At 41.7% G+C, this 21426-nt stretch overlaps 1 protein-coding gene across 7 annotated transcripts in view; it reads left to right on the top strand.

Annotated features, from left to right (window-relative positions):
- Positions 1–21426, top strand: part of kif13a (kinesin family member 13A) — a 327451-nt gene that overhangs the window by 132722 nt on the left and 173303 nt on the right. The gene's annotated exons all lie outside the window — the stretch shown is intronic.

Genomic DNA, 21426 nt, shown 5'->3' with positions numbered 1-21426 from the left:
CACTAGTCCCAGCCTGCCAACTTGAAAATACCCTGTTTATGCCCATTCTTTGCCTCCTGTCCTTCAACCAATGCTCTATCCATACTAATATATTACCCCCAACTCCTTAAGCCCTTACCTTTCCTATTAACCTTTTAAGTGGCACTTTTATCAAATGCCTTTTGAAAATCCAAGTATACTGCACCTGGTTCCTCTTTATCTACTCTACTAGTTACATCCTCAAAAAGCTCTAATAAATTTGTCAAACAGGATTTCCCTTTAGTAAAACCATGTTGACCAGTTCTAATCTTTTCTAAGTGCACTGTTAAGATTTCCTTAATAATAGATTCCAGCATTTTCCCAATAACTTATTATAGGCTAACTGGCCTATAGTTCCCTGTTTTCTCTCTCCCTCCTGTTATATTTGCCAACTTCCAATGTGACCTGTTCCCAAATTTAAGGAATTTTGGAAAATCATAGCTAGTGCATTTCTTATCTCTTTAGAACCTTAGGGTGTAGTCCATCAGGTCCTAGGAATTTGTTCAATTTTAGTCCATTAAGTTTTTGCAATACTTCTCTGATTTTAATTACTTTAATTTCCTCATACTTTTTAGCCATTAGGTTCCCCTCTATTTCTGGTATGCAACTTGCCTGTCTTCACAGTAGAAGAAACACAGAGTACTTGTTCACTGTCTCTGTCAATTCCTCATTCCTCATGATGATTTCTCTTGTCTCTGCTTCTAAGGGACCAACATTTACTTTAACTGCTCTCTTCCTTTTTAAGTAGTCATAAAAGTTCTTAAAACCTTTTTATATTATGGGTTAGTTTGCTTTCATATTCTGTTTTCACCCCCTTTTTTAAAATCAACCTTATCGTGGCCCTTTGCTAGTTTCTAAAACACACCCAATTCTCAGACTTGCTACCATTCTCTGCAACATGAAAAGCCCCTTCTTTTAATCCAAAACCAATCGTAATTTCATGAGTGAGCCATGGATGGGACTTTCTTGCTGAGTCCTTGTTTTGTATTTTTGTTGAACATTTTGAATTGTCTCTTTAAATTTTCCCACTGTTTATTTACCGCCATACTTTTTAGTCTATTTACCCAATTAACCATAGCCCATTCTTCCTCACATCTATGCATTTGACTTTGTTTACATTTAAGATTCTTGTTTGTGATTGGAGTATGTCACTTACAGACTTAACATTGAGTTCAAAGGCATTATGATCACTATTTCCCAGTGGATCTTTTACTACGACATTAATTAACCCTGCTTCATTACACAACACAAAATCTAACATAGCCTTATCTCTAGTCAGTTCCATAATGTCTTGCTCCAGAAGACTGTCACAAAAACATTCTACAATTTCATCTTCCAAACCACCGTTGCCAATTTTATTGCCCTAGTCTATATCAAGAATGAAGTCCCCCCGCAATTATTACATTGCCTTTGTTACAAGCTGCAATAATTTCTTGTTTAATGCTCTGTCCAATGTTATAACTACTGTTAAAGGGCCTATAAACTACTTTGCCAGCATTTTCTGACTCATGCTATTCCTAATTTCCACGCATGTCGATTCTACTTAATGATCTTCTGAGCCTAGATTCTTTGTCACTAATGTCCTTATGTCATCGTTTGCCATCAGGGTTACCCCTCCTCCTTTGCCATTCTGTCAGTCTTTCTGAAATATCGTGTACCCTGAAATATTTATTTCCCAATCTTGATCACTTTGTAACCATGTCCCTGTAATGGTGATTAAATATAAACTATTTACTTCTATTTGTGCCACTAGTTCATCTAGCTTATTGCAGATGTTTTGTGCTTTAATTTAATTGTTTTTACTACCTCATCCTGCATTGACATTATTCTCTGATGCACAATTAATACTAAATTCTGTCCGTTCCTGTTCCACCCTGCCTGTCTTTACCCACATTGCTACACTGTTCCATTGCCTTGACCTGTCTTTTTGTTTAATAAATTCCCCTTTCTGAACCCTGCAGCCCATGTGCCGCTGCCCTGTCCCCCCCAGTAGTTTAAAGCTCTATTCACAGTCCTAGTTATATACTTATCCAGGACACTGGTTAGAGCCTGGTTTAAGTGGAGCCTATTCCAACAGAATAGCTCCCTCTTTCCTGAGTACTGATGCCAGTGCCCCATGAATTGCAACCCCTTCTTCTCATACCACTCTTTGAGCCACACTTTTAATTCTCTAATCTACTTGACCCGATGCCATTTAGCACGTGGATTAGGTCACAATCCAGCGATGACTACCTTTCATGTTCTGCTTTTTAATTTGGACCATAATTCCTCAAATTCTCTTGGGTAGAACCAGGAATTATGTTCTGCTGCTATGTCATGGTTCCCATGGCAGGCAACACAACCTTTGGATCTGCCGGTCACGACTGCAGAGAACAGTATTGATCCCTGTCTACACTGTCTTCTATCACTATCACATTCCTCTTCACTCCCCTCACTTGAATGGCATCCTTCACCATGCTGCCATGCTCAGTTCACTCATCTTCCTTGTAGTCCTTCTCCTCATCCACACCGGTAACAAGTGCCTCTTACCTGTTGGACAAAGTCAGGGGTTGAGGCTCCTCCATCACTTCCTGCTGGTTCTCCAGACCTCCCAGATCACTGAGCAATGATAAAGTTCTGCCTAACCTAAGGGTTGTGACTGCCTCCAGGAAAAAAATATCCAGGCAACTCTTTCTCCCAAATTCTGGACTTTGCACTCAGTCTACATCGCATGCAGGTGTAGCCCCCTCTCCCTGTGGTTTGCAAACTGCTCTGCTTTTATAGAGTGCTGATGAGTCACTCCTAAATTGCAATGCCAGCTCAGCTCCCTGCCACAATAATTAACACCTATTCAAGGCAACCACTTTCAGTTGATTGACAGATAACTGCCACTGCCAGGCAACTTCTGTTTAAGTAGGGCTACCTAGCTTGAAGTTTGAAAATTCGATGTCAGAGTTTGACTCGTGACCTAAATTTAAACTTGAAAAAACTTAACCAGAAATTCCCACATGAACCAAATTCCTGACTTTGCACTTGGTCTACTTTGCTTTCGGGCATAGCCTCCTCTCTGCTCACCTCCTTACTTGGTGCAGTTTGCAAACCTGTCTACTTTTGTAGACTGCTGATGACTCACTCCCAAGTTGCAATGCTAGCTCAGCTTCCTGCTACAATAATTAACCTCATCACCATTTCTGCCTGACACTGCCCAGTGCGACTCTTCGGGTCAATAGATGAACTTTCATTCAAAATTTAGTGACACGGTCATTAAGTCAGTCTCAGTCTGGATGTTGAGACTACCTCTTGAACTTTGTTTTTAGATACTCAGCTTGCCCATATTTTTATATAATACTCCGTTTGCCAATGTATGTGTGATGATCCAAACTTCTGAGGAAGCCAGAGCCGCAGGATGTGCGGGAAATATAATCTGGGTGTCAACAATGTTAGATTATGTGGCTCTCCCAGGATTTGGGATTTATATTTACGTGGCAAATGTATGGATAACATCAAATCATTATGTTGACCTCCACGAATTCCTTAATTAATCAAGAAGTATACATATGTTAAACAATTTAGGAAGGAGATAAAAACATATCAACCTTAATTCTGAATGTTTTGAAACTTAACTAAGTATTTTCTTGGCCTAGTGAGTATGCATTTAAAAACCTCGGCACTTAACATGATTCTTCAGATGAGAATTGCTCTAAAGGGTGTTGTCAAGATTTTGTTTCAAGTCAAGAGAAAGTAGAATTATGATATCTTAGTGCTAATGGGTTTACATGGCCAAAGTGCCTGGTTGGGAACACTGAATTATAATATTTCAATTCTAACCCAGAGATCTTTGTTTGGTATAGCAGTGTCAGCTTAATTTCCCAGTCCAGCTAATGCATCAAAATTTGATTGGTATTACTTTGAAAAATGTAGGGCAGTTGTGAATTTCCATGAAGTTTACAAAAAAAATGATTTTTTTATTTCCAAAAATCTTTATTTCCAAAAAAAATTGGCTTAATACTGCCTCTGCATCAGCATTGTTCTTTATCCATTTAACACTTAATATGAGTGATAAATACAGAACCAACATCCAGTAAAGGAGATATTTGTGGAGTATATATTAATTATAAATTACACTACCTTCAAGAAATAAGAGGATGAGTAACGCCCCTTCAATACATTCCTCTCCAATGATAAAAACAAAAAACTACTGCGGATGCTGGAAATCCAAAACAAAAACAGAATTACCTGGAAAAACTGTTTTTGAAGGTAGCATCATCAGAACAGATGCGACAGAGTTCATTCAGTTCCTTCGCCTCCGTCGCATCTGTTCTGATGATGCTACCTTCAAAAACAGTTCCTCTGACATGTCCTCCTTCTTCCTTAACCAAGGTTTTCCACCCACGGTCGTTGACAGGGCCCTCAACCGTGTCCGGCCCATCTCCCGCGCATCCGCCCTCACGCCTTCTCCTCCCTCCCAGAAACATGATAGGGTCCCCCTTGTCCTCACTTATCACCCCACCAGCCTCCGCATTCAAAGGATCATCCTCCGCCAACTCCAGCATGATGCCACCACCAAACACATCTTCCCTTCACCCCCCCGGCGGCATTCCGTAGGGATCGTTCCCTCCGGGACACCCTGGTCCACTCCTCCATCACCCCCTACTCCTCAACCCCCACCTATGGCACCTCCCCATGCCCACGCAGAAGGTGCAACACCTGCCCCTTCACTTCCTCTCTCCTCACCGTCCAAGGGCCCAAACACTCCTTTCAAGTGAAGCAGCATTTCACTTGCATTTCCCCTAACTTAGTCTACTGCATTTGTTGCTCCCAAAGCAGTCTCTTCTACATTGGAGAGACCAAACGCCAACTGGGCGACCGCTTTGCAGAACACCTGCGGTCTGTCCGCAAGAAAGACCCAAACCTCCCTGTCGCTTGCCATTTTAACACTCCACCCTGCTCTCTTGCCCACATGTCTGTCCTTGGCTTGCTACATTGTTCCAGTGAAGCCCAACGCAAACTGGAGGAACAGCACCTCATCTTCCGACTAGGCACTTTACAGCCTTCCGGACTGAATATTGAATTCAACAACTTTAGATCTTGAACTCCCTCCCCCATCCCCACCCCCTTTCGGTTTCTTCCCCCTCCCTTTTGTTTTTTCCAATAATTTATATAGATTTTTCTTTTCCCACCTATTTCCATTATTTTTAAATCTATAACTGCAATGCCCTGTCAGTCTTTCCACCCCACCCCCACTAGAGCTGTACCTTGAGTGTCCTGCCATCCATTCTTAATTAGCACATTTTCTTAGGTAATATCACCACCTTTTACACGTCTTTGTTCCTTTGTCTGTGACATCTTTTGATTATCTGCTCCTATCACTGCTTGCTTGTCCCTACAACCCCCCCCCCACCAACTTCTCTCTCTCTCCCCCACCCCCCTCCACCCCCCACACACACCTTAAACCAGCTTATATTTCCCCCCTCTCCTAACTTTACTCAGTTCTGCTGAAGGGTCATGAGGACTCGAAATGTCAACTCTTTTCTTCTCTGCCGATGCTGCCAGACCTGCTGAGTTTTTCCAGGTCATTCTGTTTTTGTTTTGCCTCTCCAATGATGCTGTGAGAGTGTTGAAAAGACATGAACACCAAAATGAGCAGCCACATGTTTAATGTGGTTCAGAGGTATTTATGTAGAATCACTACAATGGGTCATTTATCCTATTAGCACTTGAATTATTTACAATTTAATTAAAACTAAATCAAATAATATTACAAAAATGGGTTGTAAATATCGAATTACTGTTGAACCAATTTACTGCTATCTCTGCTTTGCAATTATACGACAGCATGAGAGTGGCTAATTCAAAGGACCTTTTTGGAATTACAATACTGCGACTCAGATTTTGTGGTCAGTGGGGCAAAGAAATGGGGCTGATGCTGTTGTGGCATTCAAAAACTTCTCTTTTCGCCACTAACTTTCACATTTGTGAGCACGTGTTCACTTCAACATTAAGGTCAGAAGTAGGAATGTTCGCTGCTGATTGCATAGTGTTCAGTTCCAGTTGCAACTGCTAAAATAATGAAGTAGTTCATGTCTGCATGCAACAAGACCCATTCAACATTCAGGCTTGGGCTGATGAGTGCTACGCAATTGCCAGGCAATGACCACCTCCAACTAGAGAGAACCTAAGTACCTCCCCTTCACATTCAATGGCTTTACCATTTCTGAATCCCCTACCATGATGGGGTCTGGATTGACCTGAAACCTAACTGGACTGCCGACATAAATATTGTGGCAAGAGTGGGTCAGAGGCTGGAATTCTGTGGCGAGTAACTCGCCTCCATCTCCCCAACCCATTTCCACAACCTATAAAGGCACCAGTCAGGAGTGTGATGGAATACTCTCCACTTGCCTGGATGAATGCAGCTCAAACCACACTTGAAGCTTGGCACATCCAGGACAAAGCAACCCACTTGATTGACACCCCGATAAATATTAACTCCCCCTATCACTGGCACACAGTGGCAGCAGGGTGTACCATCTGCAAGATACAATGCAGAATTGCACCAAGGCTCCTTTGACAACACCTTCCAAACCCACAACCTCTACAAGCTAGAAGAACAAGGGCTGTAGGCAAATGGGAACACCATCAGTTGCAACTTCCTCTCTCAAGTTGAACATCATCTTTACTTAGAAATATATTGCTGTTCCTTCATTGTGACATTGTCAAAATCTTGAACTCACTCTTTAAGAATACTGTGGGCAGACCTACACCACATGGACTGCAGTGGTTCAATAAGGCAGCATGCTACTCTCTTCTCAATGGTAATAAGGATGGACAATAAATGTTGACCTTGCCAGTGGACTTGGTGTGAATTAAGATACAGGCAGCAGAGTTTTGGATGAGCTGAAGTTTATGGAAGATGGGAGGCCAGCCAGGAGGAAATATGAATAAATGACTAAAGCAAAAGCAAAATACTGCAAATCTGAAATAAAAACAGAAAATGCTGGAAATACTCAACAGGTCTGGCAGCATCTGTGGAGAGACAAACTGGGTTAACATTTAGGTCAAAACAAAAACAAAAACACCTGGAAAAACTCAGGTCTGACAGCATCTGTGGAGGGGAACACAGTTAACGTTTTGAGTTTGTATGACTCTTCAACAGTTCTGTTGAAGAGTCATACGGACTAGAAACGTTAACTGTGTTCCTCTCTGCAGATGCTGTCAGACCTACTGAGTTTTTCCAGGTATTTTTGTTTTTGTTTTGGATTTCCAGCATCCGCAGTTTTTTGCTTTTAATATTTAGGTCGATGGCTTTCATTATCTGATGAATGATCACACACCTAAAACGTGAGCTCATTACTCTCGCCACAGAGACTTTGACTAAGCTTTTGATCACCTGGCCTAAGATCTCCTTATGTGGCTAAATATCAAATTTTGTTTCCTAACGTTCCTGTCAAGCACCTTGGAATGCTTGTCGATGGTGCCACATAGATATAAGTTATTGGAAACTTGATGCTGATGCCGAATACAGCCCTTGCTATAAATAATTTTTCAGTCAGGTGTTGTTGGGGGGCATTCTGTGTTAAGATGTTTAAATTTGGAGGTGAGGAGAAAAAGAGAACAATGAGAGAAAACAGAAATAAGCAAACTTTATAACATTTAGATTTCATTAGTGTTCTAGTTTACATAATGTTTAAATTCTTTCCCTTTGCAGCAATCATAATATTGCCAGGGCGAACCCACACAAATGAAGGGATTTGCTTAGCAGTCATCTTTACAAAATGTTTTTCTTCTCTGCAGCAATTGATAAGTAGGAGGGAAAGTAAAGGGTTAGGTTTTCACTTTACAGCACTTTAAGGAAAAGCAGTTAGGGGCTCATTGGAGATCCTAGTGGCATATGGTTTCTTTGGTAAATTAGTTAATAAATTAATAAATAAGTTAATTGAGCATTAAGAAATTCAAGACACATTCAGCATTCTGTGACAGTTTTGGTTAGATGGAACAAGATGAAGATTAAAATGCATTTTTCCCTCAGTGGAGGAAGCCATCATTTATTTTTAATCCATGTTTGTCCTTTGGTGAAATTCAATGCTAGGAATAACAGAATGTCTGGTGTCAATTTCTGTTGCCTCAAGATGCTTTTCCATTGGCTCAGTAACTTTAGCCGGTGAGTAGCTGATCACATGCCCCATATTCAAATCAAGTATGCTGAGATAGCTGATTCCAACCAAGTGCTATAACTGGCTTTTTGGGGGTTGGGAAGTGGCATCAGTCTGGATTCTTCTCTTGGCTGTTATCTAGTAACCCCTATGGGTGGGTGTGAGTAGACAAAGGGTGTGGATAACATGCAGCTTGATTGTGATGAGCTATATGTTCAAATTACCAGACCCTACATGTGAATAACTTGTAAAATTGGAGGAGAGACTGGTAGCCTAGGAATCCTATTCCACATGAGTCAGTGCTTTCAGGAAAGGAGAAACAAAGAAGGGTTCTGATAGAAGAAAAAGGGATTAACTGTTTTGACTGGCAGGCGGGCCCATAACTAGAGGGCACAGATAAGTGAAGAAGGCACTCAGTAGAGTGCATACCTCCGCCATGCTACATTATAAAATGTATGCATTTCTAGCTGTTCTTTTGTCCCATAAAATGTGCCAATAAAATTTACAACCTTTATTACAATTCCTTGAGGCATTTCCCTGCCTGTTAGATACCCTGTAACTACGAGGTTAAAAAAAGAAATGTTTTTATTAAGAGTTTTCACTCACTGAGGAAACTTCAGGCCAATCCACACCCAACAACTTGCTCTGAAAACTCTGCTCACGTTTTGACAGCTATGACAAATTGCACCACAGCAGCTGAGACAGTTCACAGCACCCTAAAATAATCAACAACATTCTAAATAAAACAACACACAACATTGTACAAGAAAATAGTCAATTTGCCCAATCTCCCAATGTTAAATGGATGGATCCAAAACAAAAAATTCCAGGATTCAGACCCACATGTTCACCAAAAACTAATTAATTTTTCCTGGGGCCATATCCCAGCTGTGTACCAGGTTCATTGAAATCCGATCTTTAGTTTTTAAGATACATTGTTTACAATCAAATATACAAACGGGGGTAAAAACATTACTTCCACCCACCTTCAGTGGCGGAGTTGATAATTGACAGAAGAACCAGTGGGGGAGATGGAGAAGAATTTTTTTAGGCAAGGGATTCTGATCTAGAATGCACTGTCTGAAAGGTTGGTAGAAGGAATGCCAGTTGTAACTTTCAAAAGGAACTTGGATATATACTTGACAGGGATAAATTTACAGGACTATGGGGAACGAGGAGGGAGCGAGAATACGTGGATAGCTTTTTCAGGGAGCCAGCACAATAGGCTGAATGCCCTTCTGTGAATTTCCTACTGTGTAGTGACAAGGAAGAATTGGTTGCTGTATTGTATGCAGTGGCTGAGTAATCTTAAACTGTGTCTCAGTGATTACAGATTCATTTGCAGAGTGTTTCTATGAATAATCTGTGTAATAATAGAACTGTGCTTTAAAATTAACCAGCTGCGCTTCTGTTGCAGCTTGGTAGGAGAAGCCTGTTAGGGCAAACACACAAAATATTAAATATTTTAACTTTAAGTCTGGGTGTTCCAAATTGAATTATGTCATTTGTAGGCTTAACAGGATTGCTGGCTTACAATGTGCTGTGTCTTGACTAGTCAAGCATGAAAAGAAACATTTTTTTTCTTTGCTTCCAATGAACAATTAATTTGTCAAGTTTGCAATTTTTTGGTTAATTTTTTAAAAAGTCAAAAACAAAATTGATTTTGTATGATTGCTTTTATTTTTTTCCAATCCATCATGTTAAACTTGTATTCACCTATGATTCGACCAAATTCGGACTTCTGTCCACAGTTCTGCTCTCCATATTATAAAAAGAATGATGGGAGGAAAGTCAACTGATGAAAGTGTAAAAAAGATTTACGAGGATGATAGCAGACTGACAGTTTATACCTATCAGGAAAGACTGAATATGTTGGGTATGTTTCCTCTAGAAAAGAGAAGCCTTGGGTTGCCCTAGTGGATGCATTAATGAAGGGTTTGATAGGGTAGACGTAGGGATGATGTTTCCACTTGGGGAGTCTAAGACTCGGGTCTGTATGATCATCATTCATAAGCCCAATAGGGAATTCAGGAGAAACACCTTTACGCAGAGACTGACTGGAATGTGGGACTCACTATAAGATAATTGAGGCGAATAGCATAGGTGCATTTTAGGGGGAAATTAGACGAATGCACAAGGGAAAAAGGAATAGAAGGATATGGTGATAGGCACGATGTAGAGGGGTGAGAAGAGGCTTGTGTGGAGCATTAACACTGGGATGGACCAGTTAGCCCCAAAGACATGCTTCTGTAATTAAAACAGAGAAAACTTGAAATACACAGCAGGCCTGGCAGCATCTGTGCAGATAGAAATAGAGTTAACATTCTAGGTTGATGAACTTTCATCAGAACATGATGAAAGGCCATCGACTTGAAACATTAACTCTGTTTCTCTCTCCCCAGATTCTGCCGGGCATGCTGAGCATTTCCAGCATTTTCTGTTTTGATTTTAGTTTTCCAGCATCTGCAGTATTTTGCTTTTGTGGCCTGTTTCTGTGCTGTGTATTCTATAATTCTATGAATAAGAATAAAACTGACTCTATTGGGAGTACATTATAGACTAGTGAAAGAGGAAAGGAGATAAAGTAAGAGATAAAAGGACATTTGAAGAAAATATAGGAACAAGACAATGGATCCTTGTATTATCCAAAGATAAACCAGAATAAGAGTACTGTAAGTGACGAGAAAGGGAGGGATCCCTAGACTATATCCATCACTGGTTTTGGCATTAGTACATTTTTAGACCAACAACAGAATAGGTAATTTTGGATCTGGGTCCAGGAAGTTTGGAACAAGTAACTAATTTTAAAGTTGGAGGATGTTTCATTAAGCAACCATAATTTACTTAAGTTCTATGTAATAATTTTTAGGTGATAGATCACTCGAAGATAAAGTTACTTAACTTGAAAAATTCCAGGTTTACCAAAATAAAAATGGAACTAGCCCAGATCAACTGAAAGAAAAACTGACAAGACAGTGTACAAACAATGGCAAATGTATAAACAGATAATTATTAGGATACAGATTAGACATACTGGGTTAGATTTTGCAGTCAGCAGCATATCAACAGCATTCGATGCTGACTTCGAAGAAGCCTGACCACAAAGACATTCCGAATATAAAATTAACTCATCGGGGCCAGTGTGATTAGCAATAATTATGAAGTTAGCACGTTGTCAAAGACCCAGTTACACCTCATTCAACAAGGTGCAACTTTTTCAAGGATTTTCACAGGAAGACTTCATATAAAAGTGTAAATTTTCATCAATTCACTAATCAATTAGGCATTGTACTCTGGCTGGACCATAATAGTGCACCCTCTGGAGGAACGGAGAACCACTGAGCAACTTCTTAATTTCTGTGGTATTCTGTGCAAGTGCGGCTCTGAAAGTTGCTGTCAGTTTCAGTGCAGCAATGATGGCAACGGCTGACAGCTTCAACACCATTAGCACTGCAAAATCCAGGCTGTACTCGCTAGCAGTAAAGGTGATGCAGCAGAGACAGTAGTTCCTTGGCTGAGTAGAGAAATTAAAATGAAGCTTAAAGTGAACCTTATGACAAACCTTGGGCTAATAATGCAGAAGAAAGTTCAGCTTAACATTAAGAAAAAGGCAAGGAATGAAGAAGTTAAGCTAAAAAGAGTTTTGAGGAAACTGACAGGAAGCAAAAGGAGATAGTAAAGAATATTATAAACACAAAATATAAAATAAGAATTCAAGGAAAAGTAAGTTCGACTTCAGACGAAGGGTTTTTTCTAAGAGTAATGATAGAATTGTGGAGATGTTAAATGAACACTTTCCCTTGATTTTCACATTAGTGTGGTCTTGGGAATCAAAGGATACATGAAGAAGCTGAACAATTAATTAGGATAACTATGTAACTCAGGAAGTACCAAAAAAAAACAGTGGAAAAAGCGCGAAGCCCTGAGGCGTGCATCCTAGAATGCTGATGGAAGTCAACAGGGACATAACAGGCCTTTCAAACATCCTTAGATATGGAAGTTGTGCCAGAGTAGTGGCGTATTTCCATTGTACTGCTTCTGTGCTTTTTTTAGAAATGGAAGAAATGAATCAGGTAACTGTAGATCAGGCATTCTAACATTGGTAGAGGGTAAGCTTCTAGAGTCTATCACACAGGATATAACTGACACTAACTGAGAAAGACAGGTAGATTTAAACAAGTCACATCTGAGAAATTGGAGCTTTTTGATTAAATAATGAAAATCATTGATAAAGAAAGGACACATTGTGTATATGGATTTCCAAAAGATGTTTAGCAATGGTTGAGGAGGCTTGCTGATAAAATTAAGCTGCATGGTGCTAAAAGAGAATGTGGTAGCGTGAATAGAAATTTGGTTAAAGGACAGAAAACCAAGAGTTAATTGATTTTTCTTTTGGTGGCTGGAGGGATTTCAACAATGGTGTTTCTTCAGGGATCAGTGTTAGATCATTTGCTTTTAATATGAGATGTGAACTTGAGTATCTGGATAGATAAATTGGACTTGACTGCAGTGCTCCCCCAGCACACACAGCTTGGCAACAGTCGCTTGTCAAATTTTGCAGATCGTAAAAGGTCAAGATGAGACAAAATTTGGGAGGAAACAAATTTGGAATGCTGGAACCTTTTTTTGCTAATGCTCAACAAATTAATTATGATGTTGAACGGTTTGACTAATAGAGAATGGGACACTGTAATTTTATTTACACCATGCCTGTATTATGTAGTCAGTGCAGGGATGGTACTGAAGTGCCCCATTAAAATATGTCCTATTTACTCCCAAAAGAAAACTCCAACTGTATTGCTAACATTCTCATTCCCTCAACTAGTCATCTTCATGGTTGCTTTGGGTGGGGCTAACCTGAATTAGTAGCAGTATCATACCTAATAGGAAATAGATCATCATTGTTTATCTTGGCTATATTTATCTGTAACATTGTTCTACTTGACTCCTATTGCAGCTCATCTGTTGCTGAAACCCTCATCCACGTCTTCATTGCCTCTAGACTTTACTATTCCATTTTACTCCAGACTGGTCTCCCATGCTCTACCTCCATAAAATTGAGGTCACACAAAACTCTGCTGCTCGTGTCTTAATTCACAGCATGTCCCGTTCCCCTATCACCCCTGTGCTTGCTGATCTAAATTGGCTCCCGGTCAGGCAATACTTTGATTTTTAAATTCTCACCCTTGTTTTGAAATTGCTCCATGGTCTCATCCCTCCCTATCTCTGTCATCTCTTCCAACCCCATAACCCTTTGGGAGATCTGTGCTCCTCTAATTCTGGCCTCCTCTGCATACCCAATCACAATTGTTCCACCATTAGTGGCCGTGCCTTCGGTTGTCCAGGCCCCAGGTTTTTGATTTCCCTCCCCTGCGCTTCTCTACCTCACTTTCCTCCTTTAAAACACTTCTTAAAATCTACGTCTTTGACCAAGCTTTTGGCCATCTGACCTAATATCTCCCTTTGTGGCTTGATGTTGTAATTTGTTTTATAATGCTCCTGGGAAGCGCCTTGGGATGTTTCATTACATTAAAGACTCTATGTAAATATGTTGTAGTTGCTGTGCTGGCTTGTAACCCAGATCTCAAAGGTTGCAAGTCCAGTATTCTAACTGCTCAATGTAAAGATGAGCCTTTTCATTCACAAAGTGTGGGTGTTGCTGGCTGGGCCAGCATTTATTGCCCATCCCTAATAACCCTTGAGAAAGTGCTCATGAGCTGCCTTCTTGAACTGCTGCAGTCCATGTGGTGTAGGTTGCACCCACAGTGCTGTTAGGAAGGACGTTCCAGGATTTTGACCCACGACAGTGAAGAAATAGCAATCTAACTCCAAGTCAGAATGGTATGTTACTTGGTGGGGAACTTGCAGATGGCGGTATTCCCATGCATCTGCTGCCCTTGTCCTTCTAGGTGATCGAGGTTGCAAGTTTGGAAGGTGCTGTCGAAGAAGCTTTGGTTAGCTGCTGCAGTGCATCTTGTAGATGGTACGCACTGCTGCCACTCTGTGTTGATGGCGGAGGGAGTGAATGTTTAAGGTGGTTGATAGGTGCCAATCAAGTGGACTGCTTTGTCCTGGATGGTGTCAAGCTTCTTGAGTGTTGTGGGAGCTGCACTCATCCAGGCAAGTGGAGAGCATTCCATCACATTGACTTGAGCCTTGGAGTTGGTGGACAGGCTTTGGGGAGTCAGGAGGTGAGTTACTCTCCACAGAATTCCTAGTCTCTGACCTGCTCTTGTAGCCACAGTGTTAAGTGGTTGGTCCAGTTCAGTTTCTGGTCAATGGTAATCCCCAGGATGTTGATAGTGGGAGATTCAGTGATGGTAATGCCATTGAATGTCAAGGGGGAGATGGTTAGATTCTCTCTTGTTGGAGATGGTCATTGCCTGGCACTAGTGTTACGTGAATGTTACTTGCCACTTAACAGCCCAAGCCTGAATACTGTCCAAGCAATGCTGTTTATAGACACAGATTGCTTCAGTATCTGAGGAATCACAAATGGTGCTGAACATTGTTCAATCATCTGCGAAAATCCCCACTTCTGACCTTATGATGGAGGTGAGGTCATTGATGAAGCAGCTAAAGATGGTTGGGCCTAGGACACTACCTTAAGGAACTTCTGCAGTGATGTCCCTGGACTGAGACGGTGGTCAAGGAGAATATCCAATCAAAAACTAAGGCATACAAAGCGGCAAAAACTAGTGGTAAGCCAAAGGATTGGGAATTTTTTAGGAGAAGCAGCTGATGACTAAAAAGGTAATAGAGGGAGAAAATTGATTTTGAAAGTAAATTGGCAAGAAATATAAAAACACACAACAAGAGCCTCTATGGATATGTAAAAAGAGAGTAGCTAAAGTGAGCGTGGGACCCTTGGAGGATGCGACTGGAGAATTGATAACAGGGAACAGGGAAATGGCAGATAATTTAAACCAATATTTTGCATCGGTCTTCATAGTGGAGGACACTATAAACATCCCAAAGATATCAGATAAGCAAGCCCCTAATGGGGGAAAGATCTTGTAACAGTCTCTATCACAAGGGGCAAAGTATTTGACAAACTAATGGGACTAAAGGCAGACAAATCGCCAGGACCTGATGGCCTGCATCCAACGGTTTTAAGGAAGTGGCTGCAGAGATAGTGGAGGCATTGGTCGAAATATTCCAGAACTCACTGGATTCCGGGAGGGTCCCAGCAGATTGGAAAACCGCTAATGTGACGCCCCTGTTCAAGAATAGAGGGAGACAAAAAGCAGGAAACTATAGGCCAGTCAGCCTAACATCTGTTGTTGGGAAAATGCTAGAGCCCATTATTAAGGAAGAAATAGCAGGACACTTAGAAAAGCTTAAGGCAATCAACATGGTTTTGGGAAAGGGAAATCATTTTTGACAAATTTGCTAGAGTTCTTTGAGGAAGGCATTCGATAAGATGTCACATAAAAGGTTATTGCACAAGATAGGTGCTCACTATATTGGGGATTAGCTTGGATTGAGGATTGGTTAACACACAGAAGACAAAGAGTCGGGATTAATGGGTCTTTTTCAGGTTGGAAAGACGTAACTAATGGAGTGCCACAAGGATCAGTCCTAGGGACCTCAATTATTTACTATCTATATTAATGACTTGAAGGAGGGGGCAGAGCATAATGCACCCAAATTTGTTGATGATATAAAAGTAAGTGGGAGGGCATGTTGTGATGAGGACATAAGGAATCTGCAAGGGGTTATAGACAGGCTGAGTGAGTGGGCAAAAACTTGGCAGATGGAGTTTAATGTAGGGAAATGTGAGGTCATGCACTTTGGTAGGAAAAATCAAAAGGCAGACTATTGTTTAACTGGAGAGCGACTCCACAAAAGTGCAGCACAGTGGGATCTGGGTTTTCTTGTGCATGAAACACAAAAGGTTAGCACGCAGGTGCAGCAAGTAATTAAGAAGGCAAATGGAGTTTTGGCCTGTATTGCTAGAGGTTGGAGTTAAAAATAGGAAAGTCTTGTTACAATTGTACAGGATGTTGGTGAGGATGCACCTGGAGTACTGTGTATACAGTTTTGGTCCCCGAATTTTAAAAAGGATATAGTGGCATTAGAGACAGTTCAAAAGAGATTCACTAGGTTGATTCTTGGGATGGGGTTGACTTATCAAGAACAACTAAACAGGTTATGTCTTTATTCATAGAGTTTAGAAGAATGAAGGGTGATCTTATTGAAACATACAAGATTCTGAGGGGACTTAACAGGGTAGATGTCGAAAAGATCTTTTCGCTAGTGGGGGAATCTCGAACTCAGGGACATAGTTACAGAATAAGAGGACACTCATTTAAAACTGAAATGTGAAGGAATTTCTTCTCTCAGAGGGTAATGAATGTCTGGAATTCTGTACTTCAGAGAGTTGTGGAGGCTAGATCACTGAAAGTATTTAAAGAGGAAGTAGATAGATTTTTGAAATATCGGGGAGTTGAGGGCTATGAGGAGCTGGCAGGAAAGAGGAGTTGAGGCCTGGGGCAGATCAGCCATGATCTTATTGAATGGCGGGGCAGGCTTGAGGGGCCAAATGGCATACTCCTGCTCCTATTTCTTATGTTCTTATGAAATGATTGACCTCCAACAACCACAACCATCTTCCTTTGTGCTAGGTATGACTCCAGCCAGAGGAGAGTTTTCCCACTGAGTCCCATTAACTTCAATTTTGCTAGGGCTCCTTGATGCCACATTCAGTCAAATGCGGCCTTGATGTCAAGGGCAGTCACTATCACCTCACCTCTGGAGTTCAGCTCTTTTATCCATGTTTGGAGCAATGCTGTAATGAGGTCACGAGCTGAGTGGCCTTGGTGGAACCCAAACTGAGTGACAGTGAGCAGGTTATTGCTGAGTAAGTGCCACTTGATAGCACTGCCAATGACACTTTCCATCACTTAGCTGACGATTGAGAGCAGACTGATTGCCAGGTTGGATTTGTCCTGTTTTTTGTGGACAGGACATACCTAGGCAATTTTCCACATTGTTGGGTAGATGCCAGTGTTGTAGCTGTACTGGAACAGCTTGGCTAGGTGCATGGCTCTGTGCATAGGTCTGTGCATTGCTTGCTGCTTCCACTGTTTGCAAGTAGCCCTGTGTTGTAGCTTCACCTGGTTGACATCTCATTTTTAGCTATGCCTGGTGCTGTTCCTGGTATTCCCTCCTGTACTTTTCATTGAACCAGGCTTGACCTCCCAGCTTGATAATGGTAGAGTGGGGGATATACCAGGCCATGAGGTTACAGATTGTGGTTGAGTACAATTCTGCTGCTGATGGCCCACAGTGCCTCATGGATGCCCAATTTTGAGTTGCTAGATCTGTTCAAACATATCCCATTTTGCACGGTGGTAGTACCACATAACACGATGGAGGATATTCTCAATGCGGTGGTCAGTCCTACCAATATTGTCATGGGCAAAAGGAGGATTGCGCATAGTCAACAGAGCTGGGTGTGCCATTGTTGTTTCCGGTACCTAGGTCAATGGCCCGTAGTTGGTCCAGTTTCATTCCTTTTAGACTTTGTAGCAGTTTGATACAACTGAGTGGCTTGCTAGGCTATTTCAGAGGGCATTTAAGAGACAACCACATTGCTCTGGGCTTGGAGTCACCTCGTACGCCAAGTAAGGACGGCAAATTTCCTTCCCTAGTGAATCAGATGGGTTTTTAACAATGGTTTCATGGTCACCGTTACTGAGACTAGTCTTTAATTCCGTATTTATTAATTGAATTTAAATTTCACCAGCTGCTATGGTGTGATTTGAACCCATGTCCCCAGAGTATTAGCCTTGGCATTTGGATTACTAGTCTGGAAAGAGTGTCCTCTGCAGTCACCATCGCCGGGAAGCAGTCTGGGAAGAGTGTTCTCTGCAGTCACCGTCGCCGTGAAGCAGTCTGGGAAGAGTGCCCCCTGCAGTCACTGTCACCAGGAAGCAGTCTGGGAAGAGTGTCCTCTGCAGTCACCGTCGCCGTGAAGAAGCCTGGGAATAGTGTCTTCTGCAGTCACTGTTGCCGTGAAGCAGTCTGGGAAGAGTGTCCCCTGCAGTCACCGTCACCGTGAAGCAGTCTGGGAAGAGTGTCCCCTGCAGTCACCGTCGCCGTGAAGCAGTCTGGGAAGAGTGTCCTCTGCAGTCACTGTCGCCAAGTGAAAAAAAACAAAGAGTGACATCACAGGAAAACCGTAAGTTCAATAGTTGGTAAGTAACTGGTAGTTTGAATTACCTATTCTAAGTTGATTGCAGATTAAAGGTGACTACTGGGGCCCAGGATCGGAGGCCTAACACTTCAGCTTCAACTCAGCAGATAGAGTGAGTTCCAGTTGATTTAAAAAAAAGTGTATTTTGAATCTGTATTCTAACTTGCTTTCAGATTAAAGGTAAATAGGAGAAATGTTTTACAGATTGATAAATTAAAGACCAGTAGGAAATTTAAAAACAAATTGAAAAACTAATTAAATAAAGTAGAGATTCAGGGCCAGGCGATGTGTTGTAGCTGCATGATGTGGGTGCTGGTGGTCTCCATTGTGGTTCCTAGTGACCACATGTGTAGTAAATGTTGGTTGCTGGAGGAACTCCGGCTCAGAGTTGATGAGCTGGAGTCTGAGCTTCGGACACTGCGACACATCAGGGAGGGGGAGAGTTACCGGAATGCTGTGTTTCAGGAGACAGTCACACCCTTTAGATTAACTACCTTAAATTCGGCCAGTGGTCAGAGACAGGAGGGTGTGACTATGAGTGAGGCAGGTAGAGGGATCCAGGAAGTAGCACTGCAGGAGCCTCAGCCCTTGCCCTTATCCAACAGGTTCGAGATTCTTACTCCCTGTGTGGATGAGAGTGGGGACTGTGGGGAGGATGAGCAAACTGACCATAGCACCATGGTACAGGGAGCCATTGAAGTGGGGGGAGAAAAGAGAAATGTAGTTGTAATCGTGGATAGTATAGTTAGGGGAATAGATACTGTTCTCTGTAGCCTGGATCGAGAGTCCCGAAGGCTGTGTTGCCTACCTGGTGCCAGGGTTAAGGATATCTCATCTGGGCTGCAGAGGAATTTGGAGTGGGAAGGAAAAGTTCCAGTTGTCGTGGTCCACGTAGGTACCAACGATATAGGTAGAACGAGGAAAGAGGTTCTGTTGAGGGAATACAGGCAGGTAGGGGCTAAATTAAAAAGCAGAACCAAAAAGTTAATAATCTCTGGATTACTACCTGAGCCACGAGCTAATTGGCACAGGGTCAATAAGATCAAAGAGGTAAATGCGTGGCTCAAAGATTGGTGTGGGTTCAAATTCATGGGACATTGGCACGAGTATTGGGGAAAGAGGGAGCTATTCTGTTTCGGACGGGCTCCACTTGAATCATGCTGGGCCCAGTGTCCTGGCGAATCGCATAACTAGGGTTGTAAATAGGGCTTTAAACTAAATAGTAGGGGAGGGAGGGTCCAGCTGCATGGAAATATAAAAAATCAAAGTTTAAGGAGAGGGTAAGAGCGCAGGTTAGTGACGAGGCTGATTGTTACCAAAAAGTGAAAGGAAGGGACAGAGTGTGTGAATGCCATATTGCACCAAAGAATCATATAAGAGTGGGGAAAATTGGCACACAGGCAAACGTAAAGGCTTTGTATCTGAATGCGCATAGCATTCGGAATAAAACTAATGAGTTAACAGCGCAAATAGAGATAAATAGGTATGATTCGGTGGCGATTACTGAGACATGGCTACAGGGGGAACAGGTTTGGGAGTTGAATATCCAAGGGTACTCAGTGTTTCAGAAGGATAGGCAGGAAGGAAAAGGAGGTGGTGTAGCTTTGTTAGTAAAGGAAGAGATCAGTGCTATAGTGAGGAATGATATAGGCACTGGAGAGCATGACGTAGAGTCAGTCTGGGTAGAAATAAAAAATAGCAAGGGAAAGAAGTCCCTGGTGGGAGTAATCTATAGGTCCCCAAACAGTAGTTCAGCAGTAGGACACAGTATAAATCAGGAAATACTGGAAGCATGTAAGAAAGGCATGGTAATAATCATGGGTGATTTTAATATGCATATAGACTGGACTAATCAAATTGGCAAGGGTAGCCTCGAGGGAGAGTTCATAGAGTGTAGTAGAGATTGTTCCTCGGAGCAATATGTTGTGGAACCAACCGTGGAGCAGGCTATTCTGGATTTGGTTTTGTGTAATGAGATGGGATTAATTAATGATCTCAGAGCAAAGGATCCTCTAGGGAAGAATGCTCATAGCATGCTAGAATTTCAAGTTCAGTTTGAGAGCAAGAAACTTGAGTCCCACACTAGTGTTCTGGAGTTAAACAAAGGTAACTACATAGGCATGAGGGTAGATTTGGCCCTGTTGGACTGGGCAGGAAGACTACAAGGTAGGACAATTGATGAACAGTGGCAGATATTTAAGGAGACATTCAATTCCTCCCAAGTAACATATATTCCAAAGAGGAAGAAAGATGGTAAGAGGAGGGAAAAGCATTCATGGCTAAGCAAGGAAGTTAAAGATAACATAAAGGCAAAAACTAAGGCATACCAAATTGCAAAGGTCAGTGGCAGGCTGGAAGATTGGGAAACTTTTAAAGATGAACAAAGGGTTACTAAAAAAATAATAAAAAGAGCAGAAGTTAATTATGAAAGTAAGCTAATGCAAAATGTAAAAACTGATAGCAAAAGCTTCTATAAAAGGAATAGTAGCTAAAGTGAATGTTGGCCCCTTGGAGGATGAGACTGGGGAGTTATAGTGGGGAACGCAGAAATGGCAGAGATGCTGAATCAATGTTTTGCCTCAGTTTTCACGGTGGAGGACACTAGTACCACCCCAAAAGTAACAGGTAGTGCAGAGGGTATAGAGAAGGAGGAACTTAGAATAATCACCATCACTAGAGAAAAAGTACTGAGCAAACTATTGGGATTAAGGGGTGACAAGTCCCCAGGACCTGATGGCTTACATCTCAGGGTCTTAAAGGAAGTGGCAGCAGAGATGGCAGACACATTGGTAATAATATTCCAAAATTCCCTGGATTCTGGAAAGGTTTCAGTGGATTGTAAAAATGCTAATATAACGTCCTTATTCAAAAAGTGGGGGAGGCAGAAAGTAGGAAACTATAGACCAGTTAGTTTAACGTCTGTCATTGGGAAATTGTTGGAATCCATTATTAAGGAAGTAGTAATGGGGCATTTGGAAAGTCAAAATGCAATCCATCAGAGTCAGCATGGTTTTATGAAAAGTAAATCGTGTTTGACTAATTTGCTAGAGTTCTTTGAAGATGTGACAAGCAAAG

Source organism: Cetorhinus maximus, chromosome 3 (assembly GCF_964194155.1).
Source record: "Cetorhinus maximus chromosome 3, sCetMax3.hap1.1, whole genome shotgun sequence".
In the NCBI taxonomy this organism is placed as follows: Eukaryota; Metazoa; Chordata; class Chondrichthyes; order Lamniformes; family Cetorhinidae; genus Cetorhinus; species Cetorhinus maximus.
Note: the sequence above shows the minus strand (reverse complement) of the source record. Positions and strands in the feature narration are given on the sequence as shown.